Source organism: Crocodylus siamensis, chromosome 5 (assembly GCF_052110815.1).
Source record: "Crocodylus siamensis isolate JL-2025a chromosome 5, ASM5211081v1, whole genome shotgun sequence".
NCBI lineage: Eukaryota > Metazoa > Chordata > Crocodylia > Crocodylidae > Crocodylus > Crocodylus siamensis.
Window position 1 is genome coordinate 180513157 of NC_143399.1, and position 16258 is coordinate 180529414.

Consider the following 16258-nt stretch of genomic DNA (forward strand, 5'->3'; position numbering starts at 1 on the left):
TATGTATAGTTGCATTGCAGCATTAGAATTTTTGCTTCCTTATGATGAGATCATCACATTGTGCTAAAAAGGAAGAAAAAATTATACAAAAATACTAATTAGTTTGTCCATATCTGAAATGCTTTTAATCAAATCAGTGACTTTGCATTTCTGGGACCTACTGCTCACAGAAAAGCTCTGAAATGGTGCAGTGCAAGCCCAAAATGTAATTGCCTTTTCTACTTCCCTGTGATCTTATTCTGGCATAAGAGAAGCAAAAGGGTGTGGGATTCTAACATGTATTCTTCCAGATTTGAATGAGGCTGGGGCGTCACAGGGAGAGATCTGCGGGCATTTGGGGATAAAAAGTCCTACACCGCCTTCTGTTTTGCCATGCCACCCAACTCTCTTCAGGGATATAAACAAAGTATACAGCACTGATTAACCTTGCTATTTTTCCCAGCTTCAAATTTAGATTTTAGTTTATTTGTCTAAGGGTAGCTTATTCTGGATGCTGTAAGACTAACTCCAGGTTTTGAATCTTTCTTGTTACAAGTGTAAGTGCTGGTGCTGCTCAGCCAGTGCATTGTGTAGTATAGGGTTGTCCAACTTTGGCAGGTCAGAGGCCACAGATGGTGCCAGACTCTGATCCATGCACCATGCAGGTCACATGCTGCGAGGTAGTCCCCCAGGATTAAGGTGTGCTGGCAACATGAAGCCCCCACCCCTGTTGTTCAGGCTGCACTTGTGGCACGCAGCACCCCACTGCAGACCTCTAGACCCTATCCCACAGTGCAGCAGCAAGAAAGGCAGCTGCCAGGGCTTGTGGGCTGTGTGGCCTACAGGCCACCAGTTGGACAGCCATAGTGAGACAGTTTTTGCACACTTGCTTCCAGAAATCCAGACATACCCACAAGTGAGATCTTGCTACTTCCTGAGTCATTTCTGAATCATTCCAGCGTGATTCTTCCAAATATTACTCTAACCCTAAAGGGGCTTCCAGCAGTGTGAGAGGAGGGGACTTTTTCTATCACATTCAACAGTCCTGAAGTAAACAGAATTTTAAATATGCCTTTTATTCTTTTCTGAGTATAAACTTGTACTTGACTTTGTGCAGTACACAATAAAAGGGGAAGAAACCTACAGAGATGCTTCACAGTGCATTCATGCCTTCAGGTTTCCCCTTCATACACAAAGCAGAGAACTTTGATTCCACTAAACTACCTGGGATTAAATTCTTCCTTGCTCAGAGTTACCAAGCAACATCAGCTTCACCTGTAAGAGGTGTCTTCCTTTTCCCCTTCTTGGTTGCCTAAGGAATAAGACTGGTGTGTTTGTTTAATTAACGACTTGCTGCCCAGTGAAATTCTAAAGACCTTAAACAATTTCAAGAAGTGAAACTCCCTGTAATAGGAGATGCTGTCTTGCCTTGGGACTGTTTACAGAGTTGTATTTACCAGCAAAAATCTTGTTTATTTTTGGCTTGTGAAGTCTTTTGTATCCCTGCCTCCTCTAGGTGATCACATGGAGGGCCCATGTCTGCACCTGTTGACAATACTAGGATGCCCCTTTCAGTACAATGCATGGTTTTATCTGAGTAAAGCAAACCGAAAAGTGATTGTCAAAGTAAGCTGGGGCTGGACTGCCACATGCTGGTAGATCATGCAGGTGCTCTGCCAGAACAGAGTAATGGTCCAATGATAGCATTTTGCTTTCAAGCTTAAGTGCCTACAGTTCCCCCAGGCCCTGTTGAAGTGGAGTAGACCATGGCTTGTGCTGTCCTAATCATCTGGCCAGCATAGATTCACGCCAGTGTGGCAATGGCTGCCTATACACATGCTCAGGGGTGGGAGAGGACGTTTTAATTAGAATAGTTCCCGGAGAGTCGCTCTAATTAAAACATTGCATTATCACATGTATTAAGCCCCCACACATTTAAAAATGGCCATGGGACACTTTAACTAAAGCACCCCATGGCCATCTTGAAACTTAGAGGGTGGGGGTGCTTGATGCTGCGGGGATGCTGGAGCATTTTATTTGGAACGCAGAGCAGACGTGAGTATTCGAGTGTGCCCTGCTGCATTCGAATTGCAATGTGTCAGAGCACATTTATAGGCAGCCAATGGTTTTAATTCATCTCTGTAGATATTTTGGCATCACATGCATACTTGTGGAAGAGAGGAATCCTTCAGTTCAATTTCGTGTTTCAAAACTGACCTGAGCTATATGGAACTAAGACACTCTGGGTAGGCATATTAGCTTGCCACGCAGCACCATAGTACTTAAGGCCCAGATTCCCGAAAGTATTTAAGCACTCAACTCCCACTGAAACGGTTGAGGTTGTGGGCTTCATCATTGGCCACATGACATGGACTCTCAGAGATAAAAGCATCCACACACAGACCACAGACAAGTAGCTTAATGACTCTGGAGAAAGTGGCTGTTGTAGGTTCAGCCTTTAGTGAATTGGCAAGTGGGTGACTATCCCAAAAAGCGAAGGCTGCCTGGGCAAAGAAGGAGTGTTTCTTCTGCAACCGTAGGTGCCGTTGTGTCCAACCGGAGGTTTGACTGAGGCAAGGACCTGCTGGTAACTGCCCACTTGTGCTGCAGAATGACCTGAGGGAAAAATACCTTAGCTAAAGTTTATCTTGCTAGTCCTGGTAAATGTCGTTAGGAAGCAGCCACCTTTAGGAATGGTGTCTGGACCTATTACGCCATTTAAAAAATTGTACTTGTGTGGACAGTTCTGCTAACCATGAGGGTACCACTCCTTTATAAAGTTAAATGTGTGTTAGTTTTTGAAGGATAAGAGCCTTTTTGGAGTCAGGAGCAGTTTTTTATTGTCTCTGTATACCACGATTTGGATTTTGAGTGAAGGCCTATGTATTACCACACCTCCGTAAGTAATAAGGAATGAAGGGGCTGCTGTAGTGCAATGTAGTCTATATATGCTGATACTTTTTGTCACAATACCTGCTCCCACTTTGTTCCTGCTTATCAGATAAAGGGCAGCAGCTCCTCTGAACTGGGCACACTCTGAGGATTGATAGCAACATACTGTTCCTTCATTTCCCTGGGAAGAGAAAAGATGTATAAAATTACTTTTTTCAGTAGTTTTGTATTTTTAATCAGAGTGCTTTGTTTTTCCTTTCGTTTTGGGTTTCCATAAAGCTATTTTATTCTGCTTTTATTTCCTACTTAAATTCTATTTAGATCATTTATCCTTCTAAATCTAGGACGGGGTGGCTAAGTACGTGGTACGTGGCAGATCGGGGAAGGAGCAGGCAGCACACTGACAGACAGACAGGGCAGAGTGGTCAACTGAGCAGGGAGCACAGGGCACGGAGCAGAAGATCAGGCAGGGAGAGGGCTCAGAGTGGCCAGGCTAATTTGTGGCACATCTGCCAAAAAAGTTGGTTTCCATTTATCTAGGAGGAACATTTCAAACTAACGTTTACAGCATCTCTGCAAGGCAGGTCACTAGTATCCATTTTACTGAAGGGAAAGTGGGCAAAGAGGTTAAGGAATTTGCTCAAAACCACATGTAGAGACAGCAGCAGAGCCAAGATCAGAATTCAGGCATGCCTGGCTCCTAGGACTGAGTTTAGATCACTGTCTCTCTCCTTCAGTTCTGGTTTAACCTTATTTATTTTGATTTCTAATTATGAAACTGGAAAGTAAAATTAACATGCTCCTACCTTCTTAGCTGGAGTATCCAAACCAGGGTTAAGCAAAATAGGACAAATGGATGGTGCGTATGGAATGATACTCACTAGTCCTGTTTGTTGGAGCAAAGGAGGCCCTGGCTGGGTTTGGAAACAGGTGGCTGCATGGGTGTCTCCCTGGGCATTATAAGGAGGAATTGCAGAACCCAGCTTTGGTGAATGACTGCAATCCTTAGCAATGCTTTCTACTGTCACACAATCCAAAATGAATAGTTGTTCCTTAAGTTCCAGGTCAGCTTTAGAAGGAGATGGTGCAAAATGACTTGGGTGGTGCTATGTCCTTTTCTTTGCAGGCGCCATTCATTTTCCTTGGGAAGGAGAGAGGACAAGAAGAAAAGGAATAAGCTGCTCCCGTGTTATGAATAACTGCACTCTCTTCTCTACTGGAAAACCTGAACAAGCAGCAACAATCCCGGTGTGTGTTGCTATGGCCACACACCCACAGAGGTACTAGGCTGCTCTCGTCCTCCCCTTTACACCATTTGTTTCAGTCCTATTCATGCATTTGGTTTCGAAATATATTGAACTCTTACTGCAAATTCCACTGTCCCAGAATGTCCCTCCGGATGGTAACCTTTTGCTTCACGGTAACACATTTCCAAGGAACAGGATGTTAATGGCATTTAAGCAGGCCCTGGGTTTTTAAGCAGGGCAGCCTCTAGTGCGACTGAAACACACCAGGTAATTGTGGGGCTTCCTACTGTCAGCTTTGCCTTTAGATTCATCATTGGATCTAACAGTTGTTCTTTAGTTTCAGAGCTGGGTTCATTACAGAGCAAGGTGAAGTCTTTCTACGGCCACATCAGTGTTCAGCACAGAAGAACCCTACCGTAGGATTTGTGCAGCAGTGCAGACCCACAGCATAAGGAGGCCAGTTGCCTAGTTCTTGAAGTGGCTTGGACATGTGAATTTAGATGGTGAAAACATCCCACTTTTGTTCTTGGTGCATGTGGACTGTACTGGCAGTGTGTGCCTGCTGTCCAGGAGCGTATTGACCTGTCAATCTTCAAACTTCAGCTTCCTATGTAGATGCTGGGAGTCCTGCCATGAAACCCCAGGGCTGGCTCTTATTCTCATTTCAACAGCTGACTTCTGGGGGGTCCAGAGCTTTAGGAAAGCCTTATCTGGAAAACAGCTCTGAGAATCTTTCTGGTTTCTTGTGTCTAGTCTGCAGCAGGTGTTGATGGAGGGCAATCAAACTGGATCTGTGGTAGAGTTTTACCATGTCATGAATGTGGGTGATTGAAGTGCTCTAGAGCCATGTTCCTGTGACTGCTCCCTCTGATACCTTGCATGAGTGATGATGCCTTGACTTTCAGATGTACAAACATAACTTGTATCACAATGTTCACCACCTTTCTGCCATAGATTTCACACAGACGTTTGTGAAACCTGAGGCAGATGTTCATCCCATTTTACAGAAGAGGGAACTGAGGTACTGCAGTGAGATGTGACTTGCCCCAGATCACGCAAGATGCCTGTGGCAGGACCAAGAAATGTCTTTGCTGAAAGGCTTCTGGGAAGCTGCCTGAGTCCAAGTTGCTGCAAATATGTACAAAAGCTAAACACAGATGTAAAATGAAACCCTTTTATATCAAGGTGTCCATATTTTCAAGGTTAAAACAAGACATGAATCCTAGGGCAGATGTGTTCACTGGAGCTGGTTTTAGCAGAGCCAAATAATGTGCTTGGAAGAATTTAGCAGCTTAGAAAGAGAAACGGAAAAGGGTACCCATTTCCCCCCACCTATACTCACTGTACCTGGGCTTCTCTTCTCTCTTCAGCTGCACCCTCTCCTTTTTCTCCTTCAGCATCCCCTCACTGCCAACCCTTCCTTTCTGCCACACTCATTCTCTTGATTGTGTCCACTAGACCTCTGCCTTGCCTTTGCCTCTTTCAGTTCTGCCACCCCTCATCTGCTGCCTGGGGTAAAAGAGGAGGGCAGCTATGTGGCCACCTCCCCCCATCTGACGTAGTAGCTACACAGAGGTGCTGGTGACAGTGTGGCTCTGAGAGACTCCATGGGAGCACTGTAGATGGAGAGCTAGTGCCTGTGGTGCACGTGTACTCACCCTACATATTGTCAGTTTTATTAGCTTAGCTGATTTGTGACTTGTGTGCCCAGTAATGGGGATTTCCAAATCAGCTAAAACAGTTTTCTGTAAAAGTAGTAGGGACAAGCCTGGTATTCAGGAACGCTTGGGAAAAAGACTGTATAAATAAAACAGGCTCTGCTGTTCATTCACACTAATGCAGTGTGAGCAGTGAGTGCAGTGGGCAAGAGTCAGTTCATCTTTTCTTGAATAAAAACAATGAGGAAGATGGGAGGCAGAAGGACCAGAAGACCTGAGGTTTGCCCTTCTGTATGTGACTCAGATTCATGGGGCCATTTCTGACTAGAGATACGTGTATATTTTCCTGGATTACTGAGGGAAGAGGTCTTGTTCTGGATCTCGGAAGAATTGGGGCAGGTGTTTGTGCCTGGAAAGTTTTGGGGATGTAACCCTGTTAATCACCACATCAGGTGCAGTGTGAACCCGCACACATGCACTGCCCCAGCAATGACCCTTCTTCCAATCCGGAAGAATTTCCCTCCCTGTTTTAGGCTTTACATCACATCTTCAACATGGGCCTCTCCTGAATGCATTCTAGTATTCATGCTTGGGGTCCATTAGGAGCAAAGGTCATGAAGCCCTTTTCATGTACAATATGTCTAGCTGGGTGTGTGCAAGTTTACTTGGGCCCCAGAGGAGAGAAAAGGGGCCTCCATGACACTTCTGTCTGGCAGTTTTCCAAGTGGCCTCTGCTTATGGGTTTGCTCTGTAGGAACCTAGGAAGGGCATTTTCCAAAAATTGATCGCGTGCAACTTTCTATGACCTTGTATCCCTTGCTTTATTTTTATGAATGAGGCTCTATTAAAAGCAGGGGGTAAATGTTTTCTCTTTGTTCCTCCTTCAGTTTACAAATTTGTCTTCTCCCATAGCCAGCTGTTAAAAGATTGGTTCTGCCCCTGCTTTCACCTTTGCTATTTCATGGCTAAGACATAAAACTGAGGTCCTGACCACTTGGCACTGAAGATCCATGGCTCTTTTTGTAATGGTAGCAGTGTCCTGGCTAGTTTCCAGATTCCAGACTCTGGCATTGTCTTACAGTTTCAAGTACATCTGATGCTCTCTTGCACCCTAAATCACTGTGTGATTGGTACTGATAAATTTTGTACCCTAAATTGTTCTTCAGAGAGGCTGTGAATTGCCAAACAGCTTCTGCGTTTCAGCTCAGAGGTGACTGATGTCTAGTGGTCGCCGAAAGGAAAGCACATACTTCTAACTCTGCAAACACTATTCTGAGGCTTAATTCTTTGATGTTTGCAAAAAGTTTGATATCTCCAAATGAAAGATGCAGTAGAAATGTCAAATCTCATGATTATTTCCTATTGTTGCTCTCATTTCTACTTCCACTACCTTGTGCTCCATCAGTAACACAGCCATTGATTCTTCCCAACTTGGTTTCTTTGCTTTAAGATTTCATCTTCAAGGTCTTCAGTTAATGGTCAGCTACTTCCAGTATAGCTGAAAAGTGCATGCCTCTGGCCTGTGGCCAAACACCGTTTCCTTGTTGTCATTATTTTAATAAACACTGGCTGCATCTGCACAAGCCACTGACTGTTTAGTACCCCAAGTTTACTGTGCAGTAGTGTTGTGTGGCAGAAACAGTGACATGACACGACTGCGCAGTAGTCTTGGACTACTGCGCAGTCAGTGTCACAAAAAAGCCATTTGTCAGTGCTACTGCACGGTAACTCGGGTTACTGTGCAGTCATTTAGTACTTGTTTATACTCGTGTAGATGTGGCCACTGTGTTCAAGTAAGAGTCTAGCTGTTTAGCAAATTTGCTACAGCAAAGCTAGGACAAAGTGTTCACTTCATCACTGAAGCCAACATTAAAGTGCTATGCTTTACTTTAATGGGGAAATTCTAGTGAGAGTGTCATTTAAAAAAATGTCTCTGGCCTTGATTTTACTTTCATTGAAATAATGGAAATGCCAACAGATTCTTTTACAGAGTAAAGCAAGTGAGGTGGCTGTAACACGGGAAATACAAGGCAGTTAGGATTTATTCAGTGTATCTGTTTTGTTTTTCCACAACCAGTAAAGAATTTCAATTACAAATATAACATGTACTTGATCATTTTAGAGAGGCTTTTAGCCTGTGAAGAAATAATGCAGCCCAGGGGTCACTACTTTTAGCAGGTATCTTGGACAATTTTCAAAAGCAGCAGCCTATTTAGCAGGTGCAATCCAATAGTTAGACATCTAAATATCACCATCTTCATTTGCAGTTTGGTTCTTTCATTTTTAATACTCCTGAAATTAGATGCAGATTAAAAAAAACCCCCAAAACCAGACTCTTTGTTTATTAAGAGAAAAAGGGAAAGTATGAAAAAGTCAAAACAAGACAAAGTGAAGCCGTGTCTGCACTTTGCATGGTGTGCTGCTTGAAAGCAAACATTATTTATTTAGGGGAATTTGAAAATGCCCTTTTAAAAACCTCCAATGTTTTAGAATAATCTGGCATTTAATTCTTATAAAACAAGGCAGAACACAAGTCTGCTCTGCAGTGACCTCTAGGGTACTTCAGTTTCACACCTCCAGGAACTTTTATTATGCAAAGGCAGTAGCTTGTCCCTAGTGAATGCTGTGAACCTACTTTCTGTTCTACGGCTAAATCTTGCCTCCATTTAAAATCCTTAGTAAAAGTTTCTTTCCCAACCTGATGCCCCATATAAGGTCTGACCTCAGAGGTGCTGATCACCCATAGTGCTCTGTGACATCAAAGAAAGTTGCAGGTGCTCCACATGGATCTGATCCAACACTCATTGAAGCCAATGAATACACTTTCTTTGACCTCATGGAAACTAGATCATGCTTCAGCTCTCAGAAACAAGCTACTAGACAATACTAGTCCTTTGCACAAACTTTAGGTGTTCTTGTGCGTCCCTTATACAAAAGTGGTGTCTTTTCTTCAATATTATCATATTTCATCCAAATTTATTCCCCTTGCGGTGTTTGTTATCAAGCCTCTCCTTGCTGAACCCATTTAGCCTGACACCCTTTTGCTGCATACTTTCTCGTGAAATGTGACCTGAAAACAAAGTGCAGCCATCCAGGGGAAAAAAAACCCTGCAGACCTGACCCTGCAAACCTGTGTGTGTAGTGTTTAATCATGGGTATTATGCCATTGACTGCAGTGGGACCACTTACATGGGTAAGGGCTTGCACGACTGGGTCTTGAGATAGGAACCTGATGGAAATTAAACAAAACGAAAATGAATGCAGACCACTTGACAGCAGAAGGTTGTCAGGAAGCCAAAATGGAAACAGCTGGCCCAGCCCAAAGAAAAATCATCTGCATTAAAAAAAAGGATAATGGAAAAAAATTCCCATAAACCTCAAGACTAAATTGTTCAAAAGCAAGACCAAAAAAATAATCACAGTAGGATATCAAAAATAAAATTGGTGCAGTTCGTCTTACAATCACTGGGATGAGATCCCAATGGCTTGTGTCCTTAAAAGTAGTCCTTATGTATTCATTTCCCAACCACCTCAACTAACAATTGAACTTCAGGGGTGCAGATTAAAGCAATAGCAGGTGGCAATCTAATTGCTATCAATCTTATATCTGAATTTCTCATTTGTCATCTAACCTCACTACAGCTGGCTCTCAACCCTGATTATCTTCACTGCTATTACTACAGGTTCAAAGAAGATATGGATTTTTGGCCTCATTTGCATGCTGCCAAAGGCGGCTTATGTGATTTGGAATATGGGAATGGAGGGGTATACAGGTGCCATGTTTTGAGGGATGAAGTAAGAGGTGAACTATCTAGAATGCCCAACTAAGTATGCCTTTCATTCTTTTCACAGGAAATCAGTCATTGTGTGACTTGGTATTCATTATCTGACCTAGCTAACTGGTACCAGCTTGATTCTTCAAACCAAGAATGGCTGAAGGGAGGCATAATGGACACTAAGGAATAGCCATCAACAGGTCTGGTCTAGAGCCAGGAAACAGCAAGCCACTGAAGCAGCCTAGCAAATGGAAAATGCTGAGCTGCTTCGGTGATATTAGCAAGTGTCTTATTTTAATGAGTTATTTATAAAGTGAATAAAGAGGTCCTTTTTTCATTATATGTTCATAATCAACTAGAGCTATTTCTCATTCCATATTACAAAACAATAATTTCAAAGTTAACCCAGCTTGCTTTCCTGGTTGGCTGCTAAAATTAGGCTCTCTGAACAAGGAGGGACTTGGCCTGTTCTGTAAGACAGTGCACCCAGGGAGTGAGGACTCTGTGTGCTGTGGAAGGCAATTCTCTGCCTGCCTGATGAGGAAGACCGGGACGATATCTAAAGCAAAGTGAGGAAGGAGCTGTCGGGGATACCCGTCATCTCTCTCAGGGATACCTTGTATTGATGCTTATGTTTATTACAGTTGTCATTGATCTGTACTGTGGTAGCACTGAGGAGCCCCTGTCATAGACCAGAACTACATTTTGCCTGGTCCTTCCTCAGAAAACTGTCCCGTCAGTGCAGGCCGTAAGATAGATGCATATAAAAGAACATAATTCCCAGTGCATACTTAATTACTGTGATGTTGCTGTATCTTCCCAACTATACACCAGGCACTAGGCTGTGAGCCCCTTACTCACTTTGGCCAGTTACATCAGTAATCAGTTCCTTTAACTTCACTGGAACCTTTTCTTGAGAAGAGCAATCCCCCATCTGAGTCAGGGCTTTACCATCTAGCTTTTTGGGGGCAGTATTGAGCAGTTTTCAGATCCTGATTTGGAATAAATCTTTGCAGGGACTGAAGTAGGACCTCCCTGGAGAAGATCTAGGCATGCAGAGCTGAGAAGTTACATACAACGGCAGAGCAGCAGAAGGACTCAGCCCTGGGCAGTCTGGGTGCCATAACTTCAGGGTTAGAAGTGGTGAATGGTACAGTAATTCCAGGGTTTGCCACAAGATGGAGGCAAAGAACTTGCTTAGAATATTTAAAGGGCATGGTCACAGAGTTGTTTGGCTTTTGAGAGGCCATTTCTGTCTACTCTCTTTTTGGATTTGAAAAACAGGCAAATAAGAATGAATGAACTAAAGACTTGTACTTTCAAGATGCTGTGCTGTCCTAGTGTATCATCTGAGACAGTGATATTCTCCCACAGAAATAGAGATACTATTAAACTCTCTTCCTCACTTTATTTTTCATTGTCATTTTTAAGCGGTATTTTATTTCTATACACAGACCAGCAAGGCAGAGATGAGAAGAAGTAATTTAAATCAGAGGTGAAGAGAACAGATATACCACATCCAGTGTGTCAGGCAAGTTAATAAAATATAATTTCTTCCCCTGAATGGGAGACTTTTTTGTTCTTAAATGTTCTTAAAAATTGACTTGGATGGTTGTTGTTTTCATACCTACTGAGGCAACCCAGCCCAGACTTTGATAGATAGTAGTTACCTATTGATGTAAGCTAGTGCTTTGCTTAGTCATTACAAATAGTAATGTATTCTGCTTTGAAATGATTGGCCGGCAGGAGTGGGGGAGTACTATTCATTGTGAATGAGACGAACAGAATCTGGCCCATCATGTCCATCAATCCAAAGCATTTTACACACCATGGGACAAATCATGCCCTGACCCCCCTTCTTCCCCTCCCCCTGCAATGCATGCACACATTGCTGTTTGTAAGGGTTGGTAAGGTTAGAAGAGTTAAATCATCAAAGTTGTATTGCAGGTGGCAATGTGAAATGTAAAAGAGAGGCAGAGAGATTGCACATACCCCTCTAAGTCATAGCACTACTTTCTGTGGCCATGTAAGAGGTATGAGAAAAGGACAGCAGCCTTCCACTGTTACCATAACCCTAGCTGCACTAGCAGCTTTGGAGTGGCTTTTTCTTCCTTAGGAAGGTAGGCATCATTCTCTTTTTAAGAGCCATTGACTTGGGACAAGACTTTTCTCTTTTTTAAAGTTGTAAAGACAACACAAGTGCAAGGATCTGTGTTTCTTTGCAATGACTTTGCATTATGTCTTATACTAGGTCTGTTCAACTGGCAGCCCTCATGAGCAGTAAACACTTAATCCATAGGCTTCCACCCTGCCACTGCTCCTGCTGCTACCACTGCTTTTCCTTTAACTTCCACTTTCTGCTGCCCTGTGTAACCTGTGGGGAGCACGCCGCTGGTGCAGGAGGGGGGGTCACACTGCCTATACAGTCAGGAGACCCAGGGGCCCATGACCTGTGCAGGGGACAGCCTTTGGCTGCTCAGAAGTTCAACAGCCTTATCGTATACAAAGCAGGGAATGCTATTGCGGTTTGGCTGTTACCAGGGGTACTGTTGCACATGGATCAGTGGACCCAGAGGGTCAGCAAGTTTGGCAAGGCTCATGTGGGTCATTGGTACTTAGACCACACTTTTCAAATTCAGGTTCTAAGTATTATGCACTGAACTCCATTTTTAGACACCTACAGGTAATTGGTGTGATTGTTAGAGGTACCGGGTACCCAGAACATTTGGAAACTGTTCTGAGGGGACAGCCTGAAGTGGCAGAAAATAAGCAAAAGTTTGTAGGAAACTGTTAGATGTGTATGCTTATACCTACAGCTGCATCTGGACTATAATTTAGGGCATCAAGAAACCAGGACCACCTCCAAGGAGTGAAAGGAAAAATTCAGTAGCATAACTAGGGCAGGGTGACCATAGCAACTGCCCCAAGTGCCAACTTGGGGGCAGGAAGGGTACAAAAAAACCTGCTGCTGCCACTACTGCACAGTCATGCCAGCTCACGGCAGCAGCCAGAAGTCGCTACTGCCCCCATGCGTCACAGCTGTCCCAGATGCCCAGCTGTATTGGTCTGCCTCTGAAAAAATGTGCTGCTATTCAAAGTGGGTCATTAATTCTTGCTTGTACCTCACATTTCCTGCAGAGGAAGATGATTGCATTGCCTTTGCTGCAAAAAGCACTTGGGTGTAAAACTCTTTACGGTACAATTTAGCGAGATCTGTGACTTAATCACTAGGTGATCCTTGCTGTGATCCACCTGCCCAACCTGCAGTCCTTGACACCACTCTTTACAAGGGAGGGACCACCAGTCTGCAACTGATATAAATGGAGCAGGAGGAGAAAAGCCCAGAGCTTCAAAAAAGTTAGTTGTCCAGAATACTTAGCCAAATTGTAGCAATACCACCAGAACGGACTAACCCTGAACTCCCTACAGTAATATACATGCTTGCAATCTTGTACACTGACCTCTGGACAGGAATTATGATGAAGAAAGAGTCCTGAGAGATGGCTTTGGAGACTGGACTCTGCTATCTGAACACTGCTGAACTCCATGGACATTTGAGATCTGACTTCTATGGCCCGGCCTCTATAATGGGGGATGGACCTCAGATCCCAACTTCCCTGAACTTTGATATGCAGGAGTCCCTGATCTGAATCTAGTTCTAAGTGTTGTGGCTGGGTCCCGCTCTCTATCAGGAGTCAAATAAAAACCCTGGATCTCACCCACTCTATGGCATCAAGGGTTAAAAAATGCATAGGTGTTAAAAAAATGGATCCAAATATTATGGTTCAGGCCATCTTTATATAGCACTTCAAAGCACTGCACATACTACTGAGCTAATTAATTAATGTATTTGGTGGTAGTACCAGAGATTCATCAACCAAAGATACGTCTTGAAAACATATTATAGCCCAATGCTACTTATTTGGCTTTGACCAGCTACACACATAATTGTAGGGAGGCCAAGCATCTGAAAAATGGGGTGGCAGCATTGCCACTCTTCAGAGAAGAAAGGAAAGCTCAGTGTGTGAAATAGCAGGCAGAACCCCAGGAATGTAAGACACAAACTGTAAAGACCCACACAGGATATGGAATGAATACTGGCACCTTATGAAGAGGGCGCTGAATTCTCATTCCTTCCCTCCAGACTTCATATGCCAATATGGAGCCACACAGCCCTGCCTACGTGTTTCCATTCACAACAAACAGATGCAGCCCCACCCGAATAACAGGGTTAGAGCATGAAGGCGGGCTACATCCCTCTACAGTATATCATAGTGGGGAACAGGACCAAGTGGCATAGGGAAAGTCTGCCCCTGTCCTCGAGTCTTGTGAAACTAAGCAGTGCCACTCGTTTTGATGTGAACTATTGTCTGATAATGGCTTTCTGGCACTATTTAGGGGCAGTGTAGACTCAGATATACTGCACATTACTGGCATGGAAATTACACCTTCAAATTCTCAACAGCTTGCAAGTCAAGGAAGGGAAAGTGTGGTTCATCCACCTCTCCTTTCTTCACAAGCCCCACTTATCTGCTGCTTGTCTGTTAGTTCTCATAAACTTTAATCCTTGTATTTTGTATACAAATGAGCCTTCTCTGCATAAGTTTGCACCCTTTCTCTTTGGAGTACCTGAGTTCTTTTGAGATGCCCCTCCATGCGAGCCTCAAGCATCCTGCTGAGGCCTTCAGCTCTGACAAGGAGTGCAGCTTTGCAGCTTTAAAAGAAGCGGGCTATGGTATAATATTGATTATAACTGTCCCTTAACTGACTGCTTCTGCTGTTGTCCCAGCAACATCCTTCACTGAGAGCCAGTCCAGAGATACTGGAAGAAACCCTAATACATTTGAGTCCACACTGGTAGACTGGTAGCAGAAGTAAATTCCAGATATCACATTAGTTGCATCCTACTGCCTGGTGAGTCAAAACCTAATGGCAGTGGCCCCTGTACTGTATCATCTGGTCACCTCACAATCTTCCAGGTATTTCAGCTTCCAACACCCCAGACAGTAGAGATATGCTTTTATCTCCCGTTTACAGAACAGGAACTGACACACAAAGAGACCAAGACTAACTGTTACTGTGAGAGTTCGGCACCTACATGATTCTGTTCCCTCCCCCAAGCCATCTCTCTGTATTTGTGGGTGCCTATATGCCCTTAAAATCTGGCCTGAAGTTACTTAGGGTAGATGGGATTTCTATGTCAGTCATATATTCCTGAATCAAGAAAGGGAAGAAATTAGGAATTACAGTCTCACTCTGAGATCCCACAAGCTACTAGAAAGAAATATTAAACATTATAAGCAGGAAGAGGCTAGTAAGGTGATAAGAAGCAATCAACATTAACTCATCAAAACAAGTCATGTCAAAGGGATCTAATTTTCTTCTTTGACAGGACAACTTGTCTAGTGGATGAGGAAGGATCAGCTGATGTAATATACCTTTAATAAGGCTTTTGACACAGGTAGTCTCATAAGCAAAATAGGAGAATGTGGTCTAGATGACCTCACTATAAGATTGGTGCATAACTGATAGATAGTGACTATTTTAGTATATTTTTTCATGGTTTGTTGTCAAACTAAAAGGACATTGTAAATAAAACCTGCAGGAGTCTGCCCTGTGTCTGGGTCTATTTAATATTTTCATCAATGGCTTGGATTATGGAACAGAGAGGACACTTAAAAGAAATTGTAGGTGACATCAAGCTGGGAGAAATTTTGAGCACTTTGGAGAACACAGTCAGAACTCAAGATGGTTTTGTTAAGGTGCAGAAATGTTCTCAAGTCAAAAAGATGAAATTTCATAAGGACAAGTGAGAAGTACTACACTTAAGAAGGAATAATCAAATACACAAATATACGGTATGGAATAACTGACCACACAACAGAAGTTCAGAAAGGGATGTGGGATTTACAGTGGACCATAAATTGAAAAGGAGTCAACAATGTGGTGCTGCTGAAAAAAGGCAAATCTCATTCTGGGATGTATTAACGGCAGTGTCATATGTAAGACACAGGAGGTAATTATTCTGCTCTACTTGGCACTGGTGAGACCTCAGCTGGAGAACTGTGTCCAGTTTTCGGCACCACACTTTAGGAAAGATGTAAGCAAATTGGAGAAAGTCCAGGGGACAGCAACAAAAATGTTAAGCGGTTTAGAAAAAATGAGCTATGCTGAAAGGTTAAAAGAAATGGGTTTGTTGCGATTAGAAAGATAAGCCTGAGGAAACACATGATGACAATCTTCAAATACTGCTTTCTGTTTGCACTGCAGAGATGACAAGAAGTAATCAGCTTAATTTACAGCAAAGAAGATTTAGGTCACAGCTTAGAGAGTACTTTCGAATTCAGAATAGTTAAGCACTGGGACAAGTTGCCTAGGGAGGCTGTGGAATCCTTATCGCTGGAGGGTTTTAAAAACATCAGGAAGGGCAAACATCTATCAAGGATGGACAGAAGGACAGTCAGAGCAGGGGACTGATTAGATGACTTTCTGAGGTCCCTCCCAGCACTACATTTCTATGATTTTTGTGATTATTGAGCAGCTACTACTTGATACCTGTCAGTCTTCCTTGTGATAAGTGATGCAGAAATATGACCAAACAACCTATTGAAACAAAGCACTGTTTAATTCTATCAGTGGAAACAGAACATAACATGATGGGAAAGGAGTTTAACACAAGAGAAGGGCTGCACACATACCTACCTTA